This window comes from Amblyomma mixtum, chromosome 2, assembly GCF_055824585.1.
Source record: "Amblyomma mixtum isolate Tamu chromosome 2, ASM5582458v1, whole genome shotgun sequence".
Taxonomy (NCBI): domain Eukaryota; kingdom Metazoa; phylum Arthropoda; class Arachnida; order Ixodida; family Ixodidae; genus Amblyomma; species Amblyomma mixtum.
The window spans coordinates 30,448,205-30,454,204 of NC_143013.1; the positions used below are offsets into that span (position 1 = coordinate 30,448,205).

A 6,000-nucleotide genomic window follows, 5' to 3' on the forward strand; every position below is an offset into this window, starting at 1 on the left:
ACACAATTTTTTTTTTATCACTCTGGGGAGGAAGTGCTCAAAGCCGGCGATTTTCTTTACTCGAGGCACTCACTCTTCGTGGGGTCGTGCCAGTTTACAGACAAAGGTGCAGCATCCATTCCCCTTGTTTCGTCATGCAAGTATGCACAGCTTTTGGACGAAGGAAGACATTCAGGAAATCTGAAAAAATCAATATATACCAACAAAGCCTGTCGGTGCGAGAACAGAAAACAAAGCCAAGTGGTTTCAATGGGCAAGCATTGAAGGAATTGAAGACGAGGAGCGCTCAGAAGAGTGTTCGTCAGTTGTCAAAACAATCATATATTGTTTTGACAACTGACTCCTGAATATTCTCCACTAAACTCTGAGAAATAGATTTTGAAAACAAACATACAGAATCACAACGGCAGCAAAACAGAGAGAGAGGAAGGGCGGTGAGGGAGAGGACAGCAGCGTTGCCAAACAGGCCCGCCTCGGAAGCTCCCGACTTCCTTCAGCTACCGAACTTCCAGGTGATTGATTTTAGAAGCGTACAATTTCAGCAGGCTGGGCATGCATATGTATACGTTGGCACACGCGACAGGAAGACGTCGAGCTGTCCAGCCGACCGCGTCTAGTCAGCGCGCGCGCAAAGAAGGTCGCCCTGACTCCACTTAAACCCGGTGGAAAGCAATTACGAGTACGAAGAGGAATTAATGCCGAGCCTAAGACCCTGCCCCCCGCTTTTCCGACCGTCTTGAGGCAGCGCGCCACAGCGGAAGATATACGAAGACGGATGGACTTCGCTTGCTAAGCGCCAGTGATACAGACTAACTCAAGCACGCACACGCGTGGCGAGCATGACTCCGTGTGTGTGTACGAAGCTACAGCCGTACAGCAGGCAGTCTTAATTCTGTGTCGGGTCTATACGGCGCATAAGAACATCTACTGAACGAAAGGTGGGGAGAGTGGTGAGCTTGAAGAGGTCGCCTTGAAGGCTTTCGTCGTCTTCTGACTTGAAAGTTTCACCTTAGAACATGCTCTGCCATCGCTGTTGATCGTATCGAGATTTCAAAAACGAAAATAACGGAAGTAGAAGCTGCGGTTGTCTAAAGAGAGGAGAACAGGAGGAACGAGCAGAGAGGAAAATGACGTAGCTGCCCAGAGATAAACCATATACTGCTGTAAAAAAGACGAAAAGGTGTTTTGTTTTGTTTACCTCAATTCATCACTGCTGCCGGATAGCCTGACGTAGAACTGCCGTCATCGCAACCAAAAAAACTACAGCTACAAAAAAGGAAGCGTGGTAACGAACGTAGCAGAGAGCATACAATAATAGGCGTGTAATGACGATCCATGTCAACGCTTAACTTCCAAAAGCAATTATCATTAGAGATTTTTTTTTTTCTTCTGCAAGGTATCGGCAGCATCCGTATGCGTCGCGAGGAGCCTTACGTCGAAATCACGGAGCTGCTGCGTCTCGGGCACAGGTCAGGTCGGCGTAGGCACGGAAGGACGAGTCAGTTTTCTGCGCTGCTCGCCGTTTCAGAAACAGGAGGAGGGGTGTGGGCCGCCAGTCTGTCCGTCCTCCCTCGACGCTTAATGATGTCTTCGAGGGCTTGTCGCGGAGACAGTGCGCGCTAGGTCTCGCTGTAATTGATGAAGACCCACCGGTCTGTAAGAGGCGCATACTTTCGCTCCAGGTTCTTCTATACGCGGGACGATCGAGGCGTCGTTTACTGTAGGAACCGATACGACTGTGGCTAGAGTTTAAGTACTTTTGTTACTCGTAAAATCGCTCTTAGGAGAGGTATTGCAGATAATGTGATGGCTGTCCCCGCAGCTCACGTGCGTGCCACCCTGCGAAAGATCACTGTAGACAGTCAATAGACTGTCCATAGCCTTTTGCCTATAAAGTCTATAGACTCTCTATAGACAAAGCTTATAGAATAGTCTATAGGCAATACAAATGCTATGGACAGTGTACAGGCAATCTATAGATTTATGGCCATGCACTTTTAGTAGACTCTTCTATAGACAGTCTATTGACTATGAATAGACAAAAGCAAATATGCCGAGCCGCAGTGTTTCCTTTGCCTTGAGACACACACAGTGCTTTCCAGCTGAGGGGAACATTGATTAGTTACTATTATAGGCATACCGGTAAACGTCTGCAAGGGCATAGTTTTTTAACTGAAGTTGCAATTGCAAGAAGTATATGGTTTTTGTGAATTTGTTAACATTTTAAAGTTTCACCCTTTGATTCGCCAATGCTGCAGTGACAACGTAAGAGTGTGAGGGCAGTTTGAACCGGCTGATTATACTGTCACGATATGCTGACCGTAACGTGAGCGCTCCATACCTGATTTTGTCGCGCAGTCAACAACAGTTAGGTGATTTTTCAGTATATATCAGAATGTGTTTTTGATTCTATTTCGTAAGGATACCGCGTTCGTATGGCCCGCTTTCACATTGTTATTCCGAGCCCTATGGAAAAAAAGGCAAATATTTTGTCGTCACAACAGCTTTTCCTGCACTATTTTGGGGACCTGGCCTTGTAGTAACAATAGAAATTCTTGCAATAACGATAGAATTTTCTGCACTATTGCACAGTTCTTTGTCGCAGTGAGAGAGGTAGTTCCTTTTCAACTACTGAAGACTTCGCAATACTACAGAAAAAAAAAAAATGTGTCGTTACGCCAACAATTCTAGACAAAAGCATTTTTGAACAGGAAAGAGTTTATCAACCCAATTTTTTCATACATTGTAAGATTTCGCTGAACAATCAATATAACTGCAGATCTCCCGTCGTCATGCTAGCATTTTTTTGCTGTTAACTTTTTGCTGTCGTCAAAAGCGTTCCCAATTGGCTTCCTACGGCAGTCTTCACTGCTCCACGCAAGCGACGGAAAAGCTTTAAAAGAAAGATCTTGCGGCGTACCGGAAGAATGGACCATTAGCCTCAATATTTCTATAACAGTACCTTACAATTTTCTAATATTCAATATTTTTGTCTAAGAACGCTAGGCATGGCATGACAAGAAAGTTCTGTAGAGTTTCGAGAGTGGCTCTATCGCATTGTTCGACTGGGACCTAGAGGCCACATTTTAGGTTAGTAGCTACTTTTTCGCCTCGTTTGCACCGTCATCATTGCAGTGAATGCAGCGTTAACTTTTCTACCCTCGAGCCGATGTCCAACGTCTATGATGGGTCGACATTCTAAACTAGCATAACGGTGCCGAGAGGATGCGGGGTTTCGTTTGTCGTGTCCAGGTCCCGCATTAGCCTCATTGTGATTATTTTAGCGTGTGAAACGATGTTTGGACATTCTATGCCTGGTCAGGAACGCCTGGCTGCGACTTCATTCATGCAAGCATTCCAATTCCAGAGCATTTACGAGAGGGAATTAAACCCACAAGGAACACCTTGCTTTGGCATCTTACAGCGCTTCAAAGGATCAGCCTCAGATATTAGCTTTTCATACATAGACGTGGGGAAAAAAAAAAACAAGTGCAATGATCATAGAAAATACAAACAGCTGCCTTTCAACACAAGTATATGGCAGTACGCTCGAATTATAGATAATAATGGGTTTTAAAATATATATACCATTCTTGTGGCCAGCGTTTATTACATCCTCATTCAATCTCGTAGGTAAGGTTACTCTGCGTTGCGGACCATTACAAACTGAGCCAGCCAAACAATAAGCACTTTTCTTAAAACGTCGGGCCCCTGTCAGATCTTTAAACTTCCGGCTAGGCATGTTTAGGCATGTGATATCGTACTAGACGACAGCAGTATCATAAACTATTGTCCACTGATACCATCTTTGCTCTCAGGTCCTGGCGATGCCGCTAAGCCGACAAATCCACGGCTCCATGAGCGCGCAAGGCTTACCCGCAAATGTAAGTGCGAAGATGCGCGTCCGATAGAACTCCCTGAGACGTGGACGATTTGCATACGAAAGCTTGCAGAACGAGTATACGGAACATACAAGGCTAGGTTTTTTTCCTGATATGCACAAAAGAAAAGTAATAAAAGGCCGCAGAGCGGCTCGTAAAATGTGATTGCTGTCGGCACGCTCATGTGTGGCCGGAACACATAGCATGGGATCTCGCATGTAAAATAGGCAACCTTTATTTCGGTGTGAATTCGCAGGCTTTGCTTTGCCCGCCCTATCCTTGTATTTTATATTGTTGTACGAGCGTGAGCGCGTGCTTAGGAGCGCTATCGCGATGTTGCGTATATCTATACGCGGCTAAGTTTCAATAAATTCAAGAACGCGGGGCGCGGAGCGGTGCCTTATAACCTTGTTCTTATCTTCTACGGAAATGACGTAAAAGCTCAAATATTTGGCTAACGAGGCAATTTTGATTCCTTTGTCTTGGTCGGACGTATTTAAAGTTTTTCGTCAGGTTCTTTGGCGAAGTCGGAGTACATTTATCGCACGTACATTGACAGGTGCCTTAAAGAAATCTGGCTATTTTCTTGAATTTTTTGTTTTCTTGCCTTTGCCTAAGAGAAAGAAATAAATTGAGAGAAATGTCTCACATTAAGGACACATTGCGTAAGTAGCTTAACCCACAGTGTATGTAGCTCGTATGGGCCAGCAGCCCGCTAGCGGATATTTTAACAGAAACGTGACAAATACCTCGCGATTATATATGCTTTGTTAGCTTAAACGTTGCATTACAACTCGTTTTCTTAGACTCACAATATTTTGCAGACGCCTGACAGTTCGAGGCATAGCACGTTTCTCAAGCGCCTTCAAGACCTGCGAACCAAGGCACAGTGTAAATGGCGTGTGGTTTGAAGAAGTTCTTAATCCTGCAACTACTACCCAAACTTGTCCCGGTACATCTGCTCGTTCGGATGCATTTTAGTGACTAACTGAATTCGGTTGTCGGCTTAGTATAGATGCAACGCTCAATATGAGTGGGCTCCCGCCTGGCTTTCACCACCGCAGCCACAACCACCACTATCCACCAGTGGGCTTAATGGATTAGGCTTAGATGGAGTGTGGTTGAAATGATTGCAATGACTTCTGCACTACCCGGTTCTCCGTTGAATCACAGGCTGATAAATTACAGATAATGAAAGAAAACAAAACGAAGTCATGTTGTTAAACTGGAAAGTAATAAAATGACGCGTCTGCCTTAGAATGCTGCTTTGCTGCAAAGCAGAAGGCCACCTGAAGTGCCTTCAGTGAATTCACTTTTAACAGCCACATATACCAGGTCTTCTAGCATCCAAGTTATCTTCCCTGTACTCAGTCTCTCTTTCCTTCGAGCCCTTACGTTTCATGTCTGCAAACAGTAAAAGCAGTCGTGAGCATTTACTCATCCTCTTATTCGCCATTATTGGTACTCATAGTAACCACTTCTTTGCAGTTCTGTATTTCTGCCAGAAGAAGTAAGCATCCAGATGGAAAGGACCTGTGCGGAGACAAGACGGTGATGACAAAAGACATAGGGGCTGTCCACATCTGATCCTGAACGCTATGCACCTGGCCGCAATACCAAGCTCAGCGTCGGGATATTTGCGTCTCCAGAACCAGCTCATAGGATGAACGCAAAAACAGGTGTTGAATAAATTTCTACTTTTCTCTTTTCTAACCCCGCCTCATTAAAAAATTGAAAATTCGAATTTACTGTTCGTTTGTTCTTACATATAGACCGCACAAAACATAGAGACAACACTATCGACCCCGTAGTCAATGGTTTTTTCTTTACCCAAATACGAAACGGAATGATAAATCATTTATAATGAAGCTCAAAACAAGAAAAAGTGCTTTATTTCAGAAAAAAGCATAAACGAAAAATTAGAGAATTAGCAAAACCCTCAAAAGGTTGCAATAGGCATAAGCAAGAAATCGTAACTGTAACATAGTTGCGAATATTGAGAAAAGCAACTTAAGCCGAACCATATACATTAATACATTAAACCAAATATTTAGCTTTAGAAGCAAGTTTGAAAAATTATTTATCGCATGTCCTTTAACCTATAACGCTAACAAATTAA

At 44.1% G+C, this 6,000-nt stretch overlaps 1 long non-coding RNA gene across 1 annotated transcript in view; it reads left to right on the plus strand.

Annotated features, from left to right (window-relative positions):
• LOC149358822 (uncharacterized) overlaps positions 1-5,537 on the plus strand; it is a 120,648-nt gene extending 115,111 nt beyond the window's left edge. Inside the window, exons 4-5 of the long non-coding RNA XR_016288734.1 lie at positions 3,819-3,884; positions 5,370-5,537. This is a non-coding gene — a long non-coding RNA (uncharacterized LOC149358822). The remainder of the gene's footprint in view (positions 1-3,818; positions 3,885-5,369) is intronic.
• Positions 5,538-6,000: the final 463 nt, after the last annotated feature.